Below are 19,384 nucleotides of genomic sequence, written 5' to 3' on the forward strand. Positions count from 1 at the left end.
CCACAGCACAGATGATTGGACCAAAGGAAAACATCTGATACAAGCTGCACCAATCAGGTTTGGTGGGAATTTGGACTTTAGATACTGATCCAGGTGGCCACAGAGTAAGGAGATGAGAAACTTTGGGGCTGGAAGCACGAGTTTGGCACCGCTATTACGGGCTATATAAAAAGGGAGCAGAGGGAGCCAGGATGCAGAGAAAAAGAATAAAGCAACGCACGTGCAGAGAAATAGCACATATGAGGGCCCATGTCTTTTTTGACAAGTTCAAGAGACAGAGCAAGTAGCTGAGCCTTCCCGCTCATTGGATTCCATTCCGCCCGCCCCCACCCCCCACTGGAGTTGGATGAATTTGTTTCTGCTTCTTCCAACCACAGATTCCCCCAATAAAATGCAATCTAAAAATGGCAAGAGCTATCAAGAGGGCATGTTTGTGAGATGCGTGAGTATGGTATGGGCAGATGAGAAGATAAGGGGTGTCCATGGGTTTTTGCATCATATCTTTTTCTGGCCTCTTTAAAGAGACAAAGCAAAGACGGTGTGCAGACGAGTGAGAGAAATTGGAGAAAGGTGTCTGACACGTGGCTGCAGGATGAAGGATGCTTCACTGGGGGTCCAGCATCTGATTCTTACATAAAGGACCGCATCTCGGCCTCCTCCCCAGCTCCTGCTTTACCACTAATAAAAGCAGCTGGTGACGGGTTTCTACATCCAGCAAATCCCACTCTATTTTTCACCCCTCTGTTGGCTTCAGTGTAAGACAGTTCGAGAAGAAATTAATACTCGGAGTCAGTGTCAGTCCCGCCGACAGCAGATCAAGGCTGAAAGACAAATTGCTCATTACAGTTCAGGGAGCCGGAGCTGGGAGGAGACAGCCAAGCCATCCCCTGCCAGCTCCAGGCGGCTCCCACCAGGACTGACTCCAGCCCAGGACTCACCCCGGCTTCTGCCTGCCTTGTGAGGTTTGTGCAGGGGAGTGCAGGGGGCTGACTCTGGGCAAGCAGCCTGTTAGAACTTCCTTGGGGGCCCCTCATCAGCTCTCTTTGTATCATGTCACCAGCATGACACAAGCCAGAGCTCTAGAGAAGCTGCCTGTCCTGGGCCATCATGGTGGCCCTGGCTGGCAGCAAAGCCAACAGGAAGGCAGAGGGACCTGGGGACAATGAGACATCAAACATAGACACAGTCCCCACTGTCTCCCCTCGCCTCGCATGCTCTATCACTCTCCTCTGATTTTATTAATTTATGAAGCCGTAACTGCTCGACATTCAAGGGTATCATGTTTTGTTCACTGAGTCCCACACAAGCCCAGACCCAAAAGGAAAGCTGATACCCAGACAGCGCTGCACGTACTTACCACATCCCCTGGCAAGGGGCTGCATCTGTTCAGAGAGAGGGTGTCTCTGTCTAATTTGCACAAAGGTGCTGCTGCTTGAACATATGAAGGTCCTGGAGACATTATATTTGAGAGCTATTGACTGTCTCCCCAGGTAGAATATAATAAGCTCAATGAGAGGAGGGACTGTGCTGGAAAGAGTCCACTTGCCTCTCCAGGTTCACTGGCCACCACCTCCTCCCTACCTATTATGTGCCCCAGGGTGATGATGCACCGTTGGCATCAATGAGCAGCCGTGGTTGGATTCAACCAACAAGAGGCACCATTAGGAGCTCAAAGGGTAGGGGAAGGGACTGGCCAGAGTACTATTCTTGGTCTCCTTCCTGTCCTGCTGACGTGGTGGGTCATGAATCATTGTACAGCCTCCCTTGGGTTCTGGTCACTGTTCCCTTGCTCTGCCCCTTCTCACATCTCAGAGAGGCTCCCTGCTGCCCCTGCCCTGGTAGGTGTCTTTGCCTCCTGCCCACACCTTTGTAAACAGTCCCTTTATTCACCATTCCTCAAATTCCAATCTGAGTGCACCATCTTTCCTGCTGGGAGCCCTGTTAGGATTTGCAACTTTGCTTGGCTTGTTGCTAGGTGTCCCCACTGGTGCCTTGTGTAGAGCAACCATTAATAGTTATTGAATGAATGAATGCTTTTTTTTTTTTTTTGGTAGTATATGTGAATTTTATTTCTTTTTTATGGGAATTTGTTTTAGCTTTTTATTTTGTATTGGAGTATAGTCAATTAACAATGTTGTGATAGTTTCAGGTGAACATGAATGTATGAATTCTGGACCCCCAAACTGGGGACAGGCTCTTGGTTTTTCCTGGTGCTTTGTCAAAGGCTCACTGGTATCTTCTTTATTCAGTTATAGCACAGTTGTTGGAAACTGATCACCTGGACTGTCTCTCCCACCTCATCCTTTCCTGCTGAGCAGAACCCCACATCACCCCCACTGCCAACCCTTTATTTCAGAGACAACCGTTAAGACTCTGAACAGTTTTGCTTTTCTCTCTCACTGGGAATGGAGTGGGGTAGGAAATAAGTGAAACCCTTAGAGAAGCATCCTTTTTGATTTCCAGAAAATCAAATATTTCCTCCACCATTCTTTCCTTTTACACCTGTCAGCCAGACCTCATCTCCTAAGTTAGCACTAGTGGGTGCTACTTAGCCTGAAAAGTGTGGGGCACTCACCGGAGCGACAGCGAGTCAGTCTGGGAGACTTGATGCAACAGCGGCAGAGGCACGAATCCTCAGGGACAGCCGTTCAGGGGCTGCTGGGCGTGATGACCTGTGGCGGCATTCCAGCCCTGGGGACCACGCAGGATTCTCCCCGCAGCACTGTGTAGGAATGACACTGTCAGATAAGACAGTACCTTCATGGCAGCATGACAGCAACCTTGGGACAAATGATGCCCAACCCAGGAATTGGGGCCGGACCAACATAGGCCACAACGAAAGGCAGTCATGACACAGCCCAGGCCCGCAACACTGTCATGGCCATCTGAGCATCCCAGGAATCCTCTCCCCTGTGGAAAGTCAAATTCACATGGTGCTAAGTGGCTGCAGGAGAAGGGCTGGTGCAGGGCGACACAGGCTGGATCTTTGTATAGAGAATTCTCCAGAATCATGTGGACAGCAGCCCACCCACTGCCCTTTCTCTCCCTCTCCTCCTCCTCCTCTCTTTTTGTGTCTCTTACACACACACACACACACACACACACACACACACACACACCCCAACACAAATTATGCAGCCCTGGGGCCTTCCCTGGTTGTCCAGTGGTTAAGACTCCATGCTTCCACTGCAGGGACCCCGGGTTCCATCCCTGGTCAGGGAACTAAGATCTCCCATACCACACAGCAAGACCAAAAAAAAAAAAAAAAGCCTACATACAAATGATGCAGTCCTTCCACCTCCCAAACCCAGTCCCACAGAGCTTTGTTTATACAGGCTAGGGGGAAAGTGGCATTATCCACTGGACAAGCAGCTTCTGATTAAAAACACTGAACTCTGCCCAAGTAATTGTGCTGCATACAAGGGAAACATTTGAGGGCCTGAGGAGAAGTTCCTCTTTGTTCTCAGGAAGACTAAAATCGTGGTTTAAGAAAAAAAAAAAAAAAGACCTCTGACTGCATGGTCTGAACAAAACTTACATTCTGCCACATTTTTCTATAATGAGCATGTGGGATGTTTTCTGCACGTTATTTTTAATGGCAGAGGTCATAAATAAAATTCACTGATGTTGCCGGAGAAGCATTAAAAAATATAAAAAATAGAAGTCTCCTTTAAATATCACCTTCTATCTGTCTCCAGCTGGACATCAATATTTTTACATTTGTGGTGTGACTACCTCCATCCACTTTCTCTGTAGGTCTGACTGTAAATATATATATATATGAATCTTTACACAGATTTTGTTTTGAGGATTATTTTGCTTGTCATAAATGGGGTTCTCCCATATGTATAGTTTCAGAACTTTTTAAAACTTAAGAATGTATCTTGGAGATCTTTGCATGGTGGATCCAGAGCATAAAGACTAACCTTATTATTTTTATTGGCTTCCTGGAATTCAGTAGTGTTACCAACCCATAATTTATTTCCCTAGGTCCCTGCCAATGCATACTCTGGTTACTCCTAATATGTCATCATGGTACATGGTGCTAACAATTAAATGCTGGTGCATTGACTATCTGGACATATGAGCCACTATTTCTATATAGAAGAGGCAGTCATATCAATTAAGATACTTTGGGCTTCGAGGAAAAGAAGACTCAAATGGCCAAACAACATGGGCTTTATTTTCTTATGTTAATGAGAAGTCAGATGAGGGTCAGTTCCAAAGATGGTTAATTCAGGGGTATGAAGCCACCATCGTGGACCCAGGTGCTTTCTCTGCCACCCTTAGTGAGTTGGGAATGCCTCCCTCATAGTCACAGGATGGCTGGAGATGGGCTCGGTGATATGTGCAGCCATATCTTCAGCTCCCTCTGGTCCCACGTACACCAGTTACCGGTGAGGGAAATGGAGCCACCATGACTGACCTGGACCATTACGACTTCTCCTCTGGGTCTTGGAAGAAGAAGGGAGAGAAAATGGACTTTATTGATCAATTCCCTGATAGCTCAGTTGGTAAAGAATCCGCCTGCAATGCAGGAGACCCCAGTTCAGTTGCATGGTCAGGAAGATCCACTGGTGAAGGGATAGGCTACCCACTTACTTCCCTGTGGCTCATCTGGTAAAGAATCCGCCTGCAATGCAGGAGACCTGGGTTGGGAATATCCCCTTGGAGAAGGGAAAGGCTATCCACTCCAGTATTCTGGCCTGGAGAATTCCATGGACTGTATAGTCCATGGGGTCGCAAAGAGTCGGACATGACTGAGCAGCTTTCACTTTCACTTCCACTCTCCAGAAAACATGTCCCAGCTTGCAGCCTGCCAGTGGTACCTGATTACAATTTCTCCACATATTCACCTACTCTAAATTAGATGTTTAAACTTTTGCCAGTATGACGGTCAAAGAGAGTATCTCATCATGGTTTTCCTGCATTTACCTGATTCCTAATTGATGGGCAGATGTCTTATACTGTGATCCATTTGTATTTTCTTTTCTAAGGATTACGTTTTTGAATCACTTATTTTCTATGGGATAGTGTGCTGTGTTTTTCTTGATTTGCAGCAGTTCGACATATACATTCTGAACACACACAATCAAGCAATTTTAAAAGGTTGTTAAGAATGAAGAACACTTAGATCATCCATCTCTGTTCTTCCTTGGATTCTCAAGGGTTTCTATAACAGTTCACAAAACAAAGGAAGAAATTCCATTTCAAGGAAAAGGTTATGATGACATGCTTTCCAAACTCTGTGCTTCAGAACAGAAGTGCCTTGACAGATGTTAAAATGTGATTTTTAAACACCACATTAAAAAAAAAAAATCCACCTTCAGAGTCTCACAATTCACAGATAGCATAGGAACCAGCTCTGTTTTGACCATGACCGCTTCTGAACTGTGTGACCTGAGGCCCATCACTTCACCTCTCTGAGCCTTGTTTTACTTATGGTCAGAAGGCCTCACATGGCCAGTGGGGAGGGTTGCAGGCACATTAGTGTTCTCCATCTCCCCTTGACTCTTCCCAGGCTCACACACATCCCCGACTTCTACAGCAGCATCTCTTGCTCTCTGTCTTGGGCCTGGGGCAGTTCAGAAGGGGCAGGAAGGTGATGCCCTCCAGAGAAGCCCCCGTCTAGTGGCAGACCAACATCTGTGGATAAGTCCCCAGTTGCACTGCCCTCAGATACAACAACTCCAAGGCCCATTCTGTATCAGGAATTGACAGACAACATCTCTGCAGCTAAATCCAACCCATCACCTGCTATTATGAACACAGTTTTATTGGAAAACAGTGACACCCACTAGTTTACATATGATACATATTGCCTGTGACTACTCTCCTGCGTCAGGTCGTGCAGTAGACTGCATACCCTGCAAAACCTAAAGTAGCTACTGTGTGGTCCTTTCCAGACAACTTTGCTGAGCCCTACTCTGTCCTGTCCCCCAGTGGTCCCAGCGGATTGAGCCCTGAGTGGACACAGTGGTAACCTGCTTTCTCATTACAGGCTCTCCTCTCCTGGTCTCATCCCTCACTGTGCTTTCTGGGGTCTCCTCCCAAATATGCGACTTGTGCTCATAAAGTGGCAGTGACCTAGGCAGACTTGGAAAACAAGTAGATTAGAATGGAAAAAGGAAGCGTTACAGACAAGAGCAGGTCTGAGATCCAGGGTCAATGCATCTTGGGGGAGTGGAGTCTTCCACCTCTCATCATTTCCATAAACTCTCTCTCTCTCTCTCTCTCACACACACACACACACACACACACACACAAGCAGGCACACACATATAGTGAGCTTGCTACTTGTTTGGGACAGTGGTGTTTCTCCCATTCATGTTAGAGCCTGGGGGCTTGCAGACTAAATGGAAAATGTGAATAAAAATGTGAAGATGCTTTTCTCTCCTCTGTACCAAGGAGAACATCCCAATCCCTGCCTGGTAAGTGGCCACATGCACAAATTAGACTCTCCATAGAGAAATGCCTCTGTTTAGTCTGTGACTATTCTTTTCATAAGTGTAAGATAAACGGGTCATCAAACACCTCTCCTCGAAGGGAAGGGGGCTCTTGATGTCTCACTGTTACATACACTGTCACAATAATGCCAGTCTCTATTCAAGGGACAAGACTATATTGTCTTAAATACACCCAGCATCCTCCTACCTCCAAGCACCTGCAGAAGCTGCTTCTGCTACTAGAATACTCCCTCACTAAAGACACTTTTATCACTGCTTGGGTCTCAGTTTAAACACCACCTCCCCCAAGGAATCTTCCCTAATTCTCCCTCCAAATGCCTCTCAGTAACACTGTTTGCTGTGCTTACTAGGCTTTTCCATTGTGGTACTTACTTACCGTAGTAACTAAATCAATGTTTGTGTAATATCTTCGTCTCCTAACGAGACTATAAGCTTCATTGGTATATAAGCTTCTTTTGAGTATCTACCCAGAAACGGAATTGCAGGATCATGTGGTGATTCTGGATTTAATTTTTTTTTTTTTTAGGGAGCCATCGTATGTTTTCCACAGCAGCTGTTCCAATGTGTGTTCTGTCGAGGTACTTTCAGGATTTATAGATATTCTGAGCTATAAACCTGAGTTCTTGGATAGTAACCATCAAATTGTTGGAATGCCACACAACAGATCAGTGCCTCAGGCTTGGAGGAAAGTGCTGGAGCTTGGAATCTAGTCTCAGACTGACCTGAGATTGGAATACCAAATCCCAGACTTCATAGCTGTGTGACTTTGGGCAAGTTACTTAACCATTCTGAGCCCTGGTTTCTGCCTCTGTGCAATGATAGCAATAAGAATCCTGACCCGAAAGGCTGTTGTGAACGTCCTGTTGAAGAGTGAGTGTGAGGCATGTGGTGCGGGCTCCAGCACGTAGCACGAGTCAGCACGAGAGCTGGCATCATTGTCTCTGTCGTTGCTGTGGTTGATACCCCTGGAGAAAGCGAAGAGAATGTTGACATGTAGGTGGAAGGGGCTTTTCTGTGTTAGAATAAGTGAAGGTCTGGTGTCTTTTTCTTCCTGCTGAACCCTGGGAAGCTGCTCAGCCTGGGATTGCCATCCCTGGAAGCCTTTGACAGTGAGGTCCCACAATAGTGCGCCGGTGGGTGGCTCAGAACCTGTGTGGTCTCCTACTTCTCCCCACTGCAGGGCACAGCATTGCAAAAGGCAGAGACCAAAGCTCAGGACAGTGCTCTGGAAATACCGAGAAATCTGTGACTCCAGGGACAGCTAACCCAAGCCCTCTTGGTCATCCGTGACACACATGCTCCCAGAGAAACTTGATCAAAACGGGGGATTTATCCTAGAATAGAGATGTCCAGTAGTTCAGTGGCAGAAGGTACAGTGGGGCCTCTTAAGAGTGGTCCCAGGACCTAAGTCTCCTCCCAGCCCTTTGAAGGCCTCTCGCCACATCCAGTGTCTGCAGACGAGTATACATGGAGGAAGGTAGCTGCTCCCAGAGACCTCACTTCTCTGAGAACTACCTTCTGCTGGACTGCATCCAGCATGCTATGACATAGCCCCACCCTCTTTGTCCAGCTGTGAGCAGGGGTGGACACAGGACCCCAGCTGGGCCAATCAGATTCTTCCCTGGGAATTTGGAATCGAGGCTGATTAGTCTTGGCAAAATGGTGATCATAGTGTTCTACTTACCTTATGGGATGGTGGTAGAACTGGATAGGGAAATCCAGGCCAAGTTTAGCTCAACACAGGGCACATAGCAAGCACTCAGTAAAGTATGACTGATATTATCCTTGTCATCCCTAAAACCAAGCTCTGTAGCACACAGCCTGGGACATAATGGTGCTCAGTGCATAGTTTTTGGATGAATGGATGAATCAGTCAGTCAGTCAACCAGTCAACAAGAGAATGCCACAGACACAGCCACCCATGCTCTTTGATGACACTCAGTTACAACACATAGACTGCATGTTTGTGCAGAGTTTCTCTCTCCCAGATACTTGACTTTGTCTCCTACAGAAAACCAAGCTGAACACCCCACAAGCCCAGACCTCATGGTGTGAGATGCAGGTGCTGTGTAAAAAGAGTTTTGAGGGTTGCCAGGTGCCAATGATACATTTTATGGGTCATTAAACCTCTAGTTAGACAAACTCAATCACGTGTATTCGTTGAAATGAGATTTGGGCCATTTCAAAGATTAGGCTCATAGTGCAGGAAACATGGTTTATGTTTTCCCTTGACACAGAAGAGGGAGAAATGCGTTCCACAATCATGTCGCAGATTCCACAGCACATTTCTCACTCTATAGTTCCTGCAGTCATTCTCTCTCCGCCACATGACTCCTTGCTCTGCATGCCCTACTCCCAAATAGTATTTATTTTGTCTGAGTCTCCACCTACACCACGGGCTCGAAAATGTACATCCTGGAGATTTGTACCTGCATCGAAATTGGGAGAATGTTTATATTTTTAAAACGTAGCTGCAGTAAGAGACTTTGGAAATGTGCCTTGAACAAATGCAAACAAACATGGTAAGTCAGCTCGCCCTCAGAGAGGCAAGTCATGAGGAAAGTTTTGCAAATGGAATTTTCTCCCGGTGGTTTAGAAAAGAGCCTTCCAAGTGGTGCCTGAGTTCCCACCTGGGCAGATTTCAGTGGGGAGAGAAACGTGAGTCAGGTAGCTCCCTGCTCCTGTGTGGCATTTTCAGCAAAGGGATCCAGCAAGGAAATAATGGCTCATTTCACGGAACTCCCCTCAGAGGTGCAGGCAGGATGACAGAGGGGCAGATGGCCTTTCCAGTCCAGTCAGACTACAATGAAGTCGTCAGACATCAACAAGTACCTTCAGGAAGAGAGTGTTCGCACACCTTCTTTGGTCTCAAAAAACAATGTTTAACAGCCCTGAATGTCTCAAGTTGAAACATTTTTTTAGGCACCAAGATCCTAGAAGGATGACAGACCCTTTATAGGGCCCCAGAAAATATTGTTAAATTAATAATACTCCTTCCAGGAAAAAAAAAAAAGAGATACCATTCACCAACAGTGCCACATGCCAGGCACTTCATGTACAGTGTCTCATGGCCACAGCCACACTGCAAAGCAGGCCTTCCTCTGAGCTTCTTCACCACGTCAGAGGTGAGGACAGAGAGGATAAAAGGCTCATCCAGGCTCACTCCTCCCAGCAGTAGAAGACTGAGGATGTGAAGCCTATGTCAGTCTCTTGCTGATGTCCACACACTCGCCACTTGTCCCCTCCGCTTCTTGTGTCCCCTTTGGCTTCATAAGTGCATCTCCTCTGGTTCAGTCTGTCTGTCATGAAGCAGGGGATGACTCATGATGAGAGGGGTCCATGTTAGCATCCTCCCACCATGTTGTAGTCCATGTAAGGACCACACTCCTTGCTGTTTGCCTGCAGACAATCCCCGCCCCCGATAAAAGCAGAGTTGTACTTTCCAAAGGCACCCAGAATGGGAAGGCTTCTGGCTCTACAGAAAACAGTACTTCTCATGGATGACCACTCATGGTGCACATGGCAACTTGGGCATCTGGCCTCCCCAAGACTGATTGGGAAAAGTTATCATCTTGACCCTTCATGTCCTGGTCATCTTTGCATATATTCTGCCACCTCTCAGCTGTCGCATCTCCTATTCAATGGTATCAGTTCCCTCCATCTTTCATTATCCATACCAAAGAGTCATTAAGTCAATCAACAAACATTTATGAATCCCTTACAAAGCTAAGACCATCTGATCTCGGAGCTCACAACTAGTATAAGCATGGCTGCATCAAACAAAGGGCCTTAGTGTGTGCACTCAGTGTTCGAGGGAGAGAGGCTTGTCCAATATGCTGTGGGAACAAAGAGAAATATAACTAGCTTGGCCAGTGGAAGGAAAATAGAAGAGGGTGTGCTGGGGAAGGCTTCACGGTGATGGTGATGTTTAAACTGGGCCTGGAAGGATGAGCAGGAGTGTTCCAGGTGGCAGAGGAGAGGAAGGGCATCTCCTGCAGGAGACACGACATGTCCCAGGAGTACACACGTTTCCGAGGTGTTCAGACGGGAGGATGGGGTGTGTGCACCAGCAGATGCGGCCGTGAGAGACTCGATGGAGTAACCCCAAAGAATTGGGACTTTGCTTTGAGGCCACTGAGGAGAGTGGTAGAGACGTTTGTTTTATGGAAAGATAGCAAGTCAGTTTCCTAGGGCCACTGTAGCAAATTATCACAAACCGGGTCACTTCGAATGATAGAAATTGGTTCTCTCACAGTTTAGGAATTCAGAAGCTGAAAATCTAGGCCCATTGGGCAGGCTTGGTTCCTTGTGAAGGCTCACTCCTACCAGCTTGTAGGCTCCTTGGTTCCTTGTGAAGCCTCCTCACCACCAGCTCCTCCTGACCACTGGCAGTCCTCAGCGTCCCCTGGCTTGTAGATGGTTCCCTCCACCCCCGCCTCCATCTCCACATGGCCTCCTCTGCTGTCCTCTCCTCTTCTTAGAAGGACACCAGTCATTGGATATAGGGCCCACGCACGTCCAGTATGCATGCATGTGTGTGTGTGTATGCACGCGCTAAGTAACTTTAGTCATGTCCAACTCTTTGCAACCCAGTGAACTGTAGCCTGCCAGGCTCCTCTGTCCATGGGATTCTCCAGGCAAGAATACTGGAGTAGGTTGCTTTGCCCTCCTCCAGGGTATCTTCCCTATCCAAGGATCGAACCCACACCTCTTATATCTAACCTGCATTGGCAGGCAGGGTCTTTACCATGAGTGCCGCCTGGGAAGCCCCTATCCAGTAAGACTTTATCTTAACTAATTGCGTCTGCAAAGACCCTCTTTCTGAATAAGGTCTCATGAAGTTTCACGTGGGTGTAAATTTTGGGGATGATGCTGTTAAACCCACTGTAGATCATAAAGAGGCAGGACTGTCAGTGGGAGCCTGCAGGACTAGCTGGGAAGCCAGTCCTGCAAAGAGAGCATGGGACCTGGATGTGGCAGCAGCAGAAGGACCCACCGCCACCCAGGGGACTTGCTCACGTGGGTCTGTGGCCAAGGAGAAGGGACACGTAATGACACAGCAAGTCCCATGGAAGGGACCTTAAAGGCCAAATCATCCGCTCTTCCTCTGTTTAAGCTTCCCTGGTGGCTCAGACGGTAAAGCATCTGCCTATAATGCAGGAGACCCAGGTTCAATCCCTGGGTCGGGAAGATCCTCTGGAGAAGGAAATGGCAACCCACTCCAGTACTCTTGCCTGGAAAATCCCATGGACAGAGGAGCCTGTAGGCTACAGTCCATGGGGTCCCAAAGAGTCGGACACGACTGAGCAACTTCACTTTTCACTGTCTTCTGTTTGCTGAGAGGCGTGGTCACAGATGTCATTACCTGGTGGAACCAGCATCTTAAAGCCAGACAGTTTGTCTCAAGGATCCATCTCTATTCTTAAGGTTGTTTTAATGCACACTCGCTCTTCCTAGTAAGGTCTCATTTAAGACAGGGCCTTGAGCTGAGAAGCTTATTGGCAGAGCTTGTAATCGTCTTAATAGCCAGCATTTACAGAGCATGTGTTAAATGCCAGGTGCTATGTGAGATGCCTTGAATTCATTAGCTGATTCTCACAACATCCCTAAAAAGAAAAGCCGTATTATGGGTGTCGTCCTTTTACATGTGAGGACACTGATTCTCTGAGAGGTTATAACTTGCCCAGGGTCACACAGTGATGAACTGGAATCCAGGGCCATGTGATGCCAGGCAGTCTCTAAGCTAATAATAATAATAATTTTAGAGACTTGCCTTGTGGTCCAGTGGTGAAGACTTTGCCTTCCAATGCAGGAGGTGCGGGTTCAATCTCCAGTCAGGGACCTAAGATCATGCATCATGGCCAAAAAGCCAAAACATAACACAGAAGGAATATTGTAACAAATTCAATAAAGACTTAAAAAATGGTCTACATCAAAAAAAAAAAAGTCTTAAAAATGATGATTTTAAAATGCCTCCATTAAAAAGTATTTTTATATATATATACACATAAAAATCCTATATATATGGAATTGCTGGAATGGGGTATGGAAATTTCAGAATGTAGCCCCAATTTATCCTACTCCCAGAGAAAGTGTCCATGTCCCTAGCATGGGATAAAGAACCAGCTCTGGCCTGGATGACAAACTGGGGTCATCCCCCCAGCCTACAGGGGACTTAAATGAGATGCACACAAGACCCAGAAGGGCATCCGCCTGTCAAGTGAGGGGCCGGGGCTCCAACTTAATTAATGCCCTTCTCCCTGCCAACATTTCTTTTGCCCTCCCATCTGTTCGAAGGAAGCCTTTTCCTCTCTAGGGATTAAGGGACCTTTTCGGTTCCAGCTTATTCAGAATAAAGTTCCTTCGAAAAAGTGCCCAATTTCTTTTTTTCCTTTGAGCCTGACATACAGAGCCAGCTGTTGAATCAGGAAACTCTGCCAAGAGAGCCTGCCGTGCCCAGATCTCATCTGGTATCTGCTTAGGTGGGTTTTTTGCTCCTCCCCACCTTTTTTAAAAAAAAAAATCTTGTAGGGTTTTTTCCACTTAATTATTATTATTCTTCAAAGGGAATCTGGAACTGGCAGATCCAGAGATCAAAGCCTCAAGAGAGGCCGTGTTCCTCCCTAAAGACATAAACAAGACTCTAAAGACACAGGACCAAAGACAGGATGGAGGTTGATGCTGTCAGCCTGACCGACCTCAGCGCTCCCTTTTCCCACAGCTTCCGGTGCTCATCTGCCTTCACCCTGGCTGGCTGCCTCTGGGCACCCTGACCCACCAACTGGTCCCCCTTGTGTTGTGGCCAGAGGAGGAGGTTACCTGGGTTGAGGGTGGAATCTGAGGATGGAGCAGCTTGGTCTCACCCTAAAACATTCCCCAACACACTAAATCTGGTACATACCTCAAATTATACCACTGGCCAAGCATCCCAGTGGATGGGCCTGCTCCCTGGCCTCAATTTTCAGGGGAAAGTGCTGCTAGGTGCACTCACAGGTTATGCCATTCTACGAGTTGGTTTCCATAGGTCAGAGCAGCCCAAGAATGTTTGGTACCTTGGGGTGGAGGGGAAGGAAGAATTAAAGGGAAGAGTAGCATTTATACATCAGTAAAGAAAGAAAGAAAAGGAAACCCAAAGTTATTATGTGCCTACTGTATACCGGTCCGTTCCATATGTATTATTTATATTTTCACGACAACCCTAAGGTTGTTCATTATCATCTGCATTTTGTAGTTGACTCACCAGTGACCATCCCAGCCGAGTGGTCTAACCCAGTAGTTCTCGGACTTGGGTGTAAGAATGCCCAAGAGTGCCTGATGGGGATTCCTGGGCCCCACCCCACCCCCAGGTCTGGATTCACTTGTATGCAGCCCATGAATTTGCAAGTGTAATACACTCCCAAGTGATGCTAATTGTGTTGGTCCATGGGCCACAGCTTGAGCCTCACAGGTCTAGTCACGGCAATTTTACCTAGCCAGTGATGGGTCTGAATGATGGGCCAGCCTGAGCCCATTTGGGCCAGTGAGACATGAAAGTAGATTTGCCGGGGGCTTCTGGGAAAGAAGCCTTGATCCTGCTGGCTACCAGCAGTCATTTCACAGGCACATGAGGAGGATGTCTAAGGATGAAGCTGACTCTATGGACAGTTGACTCTATGGGAAGCTCAGTGAAACAACAGAACTTCAAGGCCAGCCCTGGATTCTATTCTGGAATCCCTCTTACGTAAAGTAGGAAATTTCCTTATTGCTTATGCAAGGGAGCATGGAGTTTCCTGTTGCTTTGAGCTCAGAGCATCCTAACAGATATTAGGTCATATTATTGTCATTCTTAGATGAAGAAAGGTAGGTTCGGTCCAAGCCCAAGGTCACTCAGCCAGGGACCCAGGTCTGTGTGATGCCAATTTGTTACTTTCTGTTGTGTACTTCCTTAACACTTTCTCTCTAGCACCTGATGTGACTCCACATCTGGCCCAAGTATTTGGGGCCAGACCCACTGAATCTCCCATCACCAAGAGGTTCAGGGCTCCATCCACCCATCTGTCCATCCAGCTTCCCCCCAGTCATCAAGTCAGCCTTCCCTCCACCTAGTGATGATCATGCGCTTGGTGCATATCAAGCTCTGTGCTCAGTACTTGTGATCCTGGGTGACAAGTTTCCGTCTTAGCCCCGAAGGAGCGCAAATGCAGAGGGAGAGAGAGCCCCACAATATCCGCATCTCTGCTACATCCCCAAGACTTTGGCGCAGCAGCCAGTCTGCTGAGGCCAGATGCCCAGTCCTGTTGGGTTTCTAACCTGTCAGCAGATCATAAAAACCCAGTCTTCTTTTATTTAATTCAGATTTATTTATACGCCTTTGGAAAGTTGGATTTTTTTTTTTGTTCGTTTGTTTAATGTCAGTAAAGCAATTCAAGATCTGCAGTAATGGGGATTATATACATATCCAGCCGTCACATTTCTATGTTTATAGAGCATCAAAGAGCACAGCACATTATTAAACTTCTAATTAATGCTCATAATGCTCTGGTGTCATGAGCAAAGGGCGGATAATAACCTTATTTTACCGAGGGGACCAGCGGCCACTGTAATTCATCAACTTGCCCATGGTCCTGTGGCAGATCACCTGCATTTTGCACCTTCATTAACAGCACCACTTATTAATTATAACAGTTACAGGAACAACTAGTATTTACTGAGAAGACCCCATAAACCCGGCCCTGTCCTGAGAACTTGACACACATTAGCGCTGAATCTCTGTCACCACCCTATGAGGTAGGTTCGGTGCATGAGGAACCCAGAGCTCAGAGAGGTACCGTATTTGCCAAAGACTCTTGTCTGTCACGTTGAGAAGTGAGAACTTGTGTATTCTTGTCCTGAGTCTTCTACTGCTTTGCTGTGTGACCTTCGGAAAATTCTCAGCCTTTCTAGATCTTGGGTTGCTCATCTGTTCGTGGAGCAGGGAGAAGGGAGAGTACAGTCTTTGGAACTAAACTGCATGTTGGATCCGAACGCCACCTCGGCCCCGTGCTTGTCCTGCAACTCTGGAAGCACCCTTGACCTCTCTGTAACTCCATTTTCTACATCTGTATAAGGGAGGTGATTAACAGTCCTATCCCACAAATTGTGTCACAAGGGTGAAATGAGTTAACGCACAAAAATGTTTGCAACCGTGCCTGGTACTTAGTAAGCACTTGATAAATGTCAGCCGTTTCTTTAAAAATTTATTTTCAATTCGAGGATAGTTGCTTTACAATGCTGTGTTTCTGCCGTACAACAACATAATCGGCCATAAGGAAACACATATCCCCTCCCTCGCACCCCACCCCCAGCCACCCCTCGAGGCCGTCACAGGGCACCAAGCTGAGCTCCCTGTGTTACGTGGCAGCTTCCCACAGGCTATCTGCTTGACACATGGTGACTATGTGTTTCCACGGTTCCCGCTCAGGTTGTCCCTGTTGGCCATTTTAAGTTTATGTGTCATTCTGTGAAAGGATTGTGCTGGGTGGTCTGTCAGCTCTGATACTCCCTGATGATCCTAAAATTAATGACCTCCCATGGGATGTGGTTTAGCCACAGGGTAATAGTATACACAGCTCTCCTTGGGCGTTGTTTGAGGTCATCTAGACAATATACTTGCCACATGCTAACAAAAGTCATGGTCAAGACCCTTTTCATTGCAAATGACAGGAAAACCCAATTCAAAGTGCCCTGAGAAAATTTCCTCGGGTAAGCAAGAGTCCGCAGGTAAATCTAGCTTCTGCTTATTATTCTCCTTCCTCACTCCTCTGCACCCCCGACCCCACTTCTGTGCTCCACTTGGACTGAACCATCTTCAGTATCGAGTTGTCGGTCACCTCAAGGTTTTTTCATGTGCTGTTACATCTGCCTGGAACACCATTCTCCTCCTTCCCCTTTTAGAGCCTCCTGGTCTTCAAGAGCCGCTTAGACTAAGAAGCCACTTCCGTGCCCTGACTGTCCCTCTGTCCTCAGTGAGTCAGACATGCCTGAAGCCCCCAAGCCCGCCCTGGCCACAGCCTGCATAGCACGGCATTAGAGATTGCCTAGTTGTATCCCTGCCCCCATGAGACTCCGAAAGGGTGTGTCTGTCCTAGTCCTGGGCTGGCACCCTCAGAGGAGCTCAGTGAGTCTTCTGGATGAAAGAACACCCAGTGTGTCCTACACAGTGGGGATGAGTCATTGATAAGCTCAAAGACCGGAGTGCCAGGAGCAATGCCCAGAGTGTGTAAGGGAGTTAGGAAGCCCTAGACAACTGTCAGGAGACCCCAACGCTGGCAGGAACAGGTAGGTCTGCATGAGGTTAGGCAAATGGGCACCCCTGAATCTCAGCTCTGGCTAGGTTCTCACCCCAGCCCGAACACCACGTCCCAGAAAAACCTGGCAGGTATGCAGCGGGGCCCCTTGGAACAAGGCTCCTCACTGCTTCTCCCCGAAAGGCACATCCGAGGTGGTTTTATTTGTAGGTCCTGTGTCGATCTTGTGAAAACAAAAATAATCTCTCACCCATCTCTGTGGTGTTGGGTTCACTTCCCTCCGTTTGCCCGGCAACCTGCGCCTCCTCTGTGCTGGCCCGGAAAAGTCTGAAAATGAACATTTGACACCATCAAGGGCATCCATGCTGTCGTCTTTTTGGAGAAGCGCTCTTTGTTCAGGCTTTCACATTTGAAAAGCACACGCAGGTTCAGCTTCTGATTTTCTCCACCCCAGGCTGCCAGCCACAGTCTTGGCCCTTCTCGGCTCATCCCCACCCCCCGCCCATGTTTGCTAACTCTGAGAAGGAGGATGTTTTGCTTTTTTAAACAAGCCTGAACCCCAATTAGTTTCTCAGTAACTTGATACTCATTGGTGGCGACCGTGGTTTCTCATCTAGCGTTGTTATTGATTTGGTCAGAAGTAATTAAGGAGATAATTCTTACTCAATTACATTTCCCTGAATTTCCTGAGGTTGCTAGCTCTGCTCCCTGTCTGTATTTTCTTTTCCAAATTAATTTTGTCTTGACTCCAAAATGAGAACGGATATGACAGGCTTGTTGTGTTGATTTTCATGAGAACAAAGTGGGGCTCTGTATTTTAATTCCAACTAGGGCTCCCACATTCTTTTAAGTTAGATTTTTTGAAATTCTTAATTTTTTTTTAGGCTGTGCTGTGCGGCATGTGGGATCTTAGTTCCCTGGCCAGGGATTGAACCTGTGTCCCTTGAGTTGGGAGCACAGAGTCTTAACCACTGGACCACCAGAGAAGTCCCCTTATGTAATTTTTTTAAGCTAATAAACACAAGTCAAAAAGAAAAAATAGCATGGAAAGGCTTTTACCAAAGAGGAACCTGTCTTCCTGGCCCACATCTCTCTCTCGATGCCATTCCCCAGCCAGCCTCGTCTAACACTTGTTTCCAGTGATCTGCACCTCCAAGTTATTTAAGTTTTACCTCTATTTCTTAGTTGATACGTTTAAGGCTGTAATGATTTTCTATGAAAGATGAGGATCTAATTTCTTTGCACCCCTGTGCACTCACTGCCCACTTCCGAATCCCATCCCCTGGAGGACAGTGCTACTTTTATAGTTCCGGTACTGGTTAATCTTATATCTTTTAAAAGTATGTTATCAGGTCAATGAATCTATTCCACATGATGCTATCATGATAGACACGTGACTTTACACATCTGTGCAAGCCCATGAACTACACAGTAGGAGCGAATCTTAATGTAAAGATGGGCTGTGGGTGATGATATATCACTGTAGGTTCATCACTTGTAAGGCATGCACCTCTCTGGTGGGGATGTTGTTAATGATGAAGAATGTGGACGCGTGGGCCTGGTGTGGGGAGGTGATGGTGAGAGGTGGGGGGCTGGTAAGGGAGCTCTCTACACCTTTTGCTCAGTTTTGCTGTGAACTTAAAACTGTTCTTTAAAAAATTACCTTTAAAAGCAGCTGTTACACTTGTAACATAGCTCCATTCACCCTGAAGAATGGAAGAAGAAAAGACTAACTCCTCATTGGGACTTCTCATGTCTTTTACTACTGCCCTTCCATTGTTGAGATTGGTAACACCTACATCCTCTTCAGGACTGATAATTCCCTTTTCCAGGCTTTGTCTGTGAGCTGAGTCTAAAAGTTGAAACTCAACAAATGTTACAGATGCGTTTTCACCCATTCACCCACTCACTCAACCAAGAAATCTCTCTGTCCTTGTCATGGTGCCAGAGACCAAAGATGCCATGTGACAAGGTCACGCACACTCCCTGCACAAACTACAAGGCTGGAATTTAGAGGAGGAGAGAGGAAACATATGATTTACAGTGTAAGCATAATAACCGCTTAAATCAGTGGCTTTTAACTTTATGGTCAAAATACAAATATGAAACCTAACAAAGAGGTAGGCTGAATATATAGCTAATATCTTAACTAGGAGCCACTTGGCTGTCTTTGTGAGCATAGGCAGAATCTCGGCCCTTCTGCACCCCGCCCCCGCCCCCCGCACTGATCCTCAGGCTGAAGCCACAGCTCTAGAGCGGTCTACACGCTGAGGCCTGAGAGGTGGTGAGGGGCGTCGCAGCTGCAGTTCTGTTTCATGGTTGTAAAGCTCCTTCCCCACCAGGGAACCTGTGCAGCATCGGATGCACTTGTCCAGGACACACTGCTGTGAAATAGCACCCAGAGGACAGCTGGGGACAAATATCTGCTCATCGTGAGAGGGGTCAGACCCATCTTGACAATGCCTGTGGCCCAGCCAAGGGCACCTGGGGGGATCTCTGGGGCTGTGGAGGGGAATATTCTGACTACTCTTGACACGAGGGTCCCACCCAGGTGGTGCATGTGTGTGGTTGCTTACTGAAGTATGAAATCTGTCTGGAAGGTTACAGAACTTGATAACACTAGTCATCTCCACAGAGGGAAAGGAATGTCTA

General features: G+C 47.2%; 1 protein-coding gene and 1 non-coding gene across 2 annotated transcripts in view; both read left to right on the forward strand.

Annotated features, from left to right (window-relative positions):
* CCDC60 (coiled-coil domain containing 60) overlaps window positions 1–19,384 on the forward strand; it is a 163,890-nt gene that overhangs the window by 42,633 nt on the left and 101,873 nt on the right. The window lies entirely within an intron of this gene.
* Window positions 11,586–11,657, forward strand: TRNAY-AUA (transfer RNA tyrosine (anticodon AUA)). The gene has a single exon. It is a non-coding gene; the product is annotated as a tRNA-Tyr (tRNA).

This window comes from Dama dama, chromosome 5, assembly GCF_033118175.1.
Source record: "Dama dama isolate Ldn47 chromosome 5, ASM3311817v1, whole genome shotgun sequence".
NCBI lineage: Eukaryota > Metazoa > Chordata > Mammalia > Artiodactyla > Cervidae > Dama > Dama dama.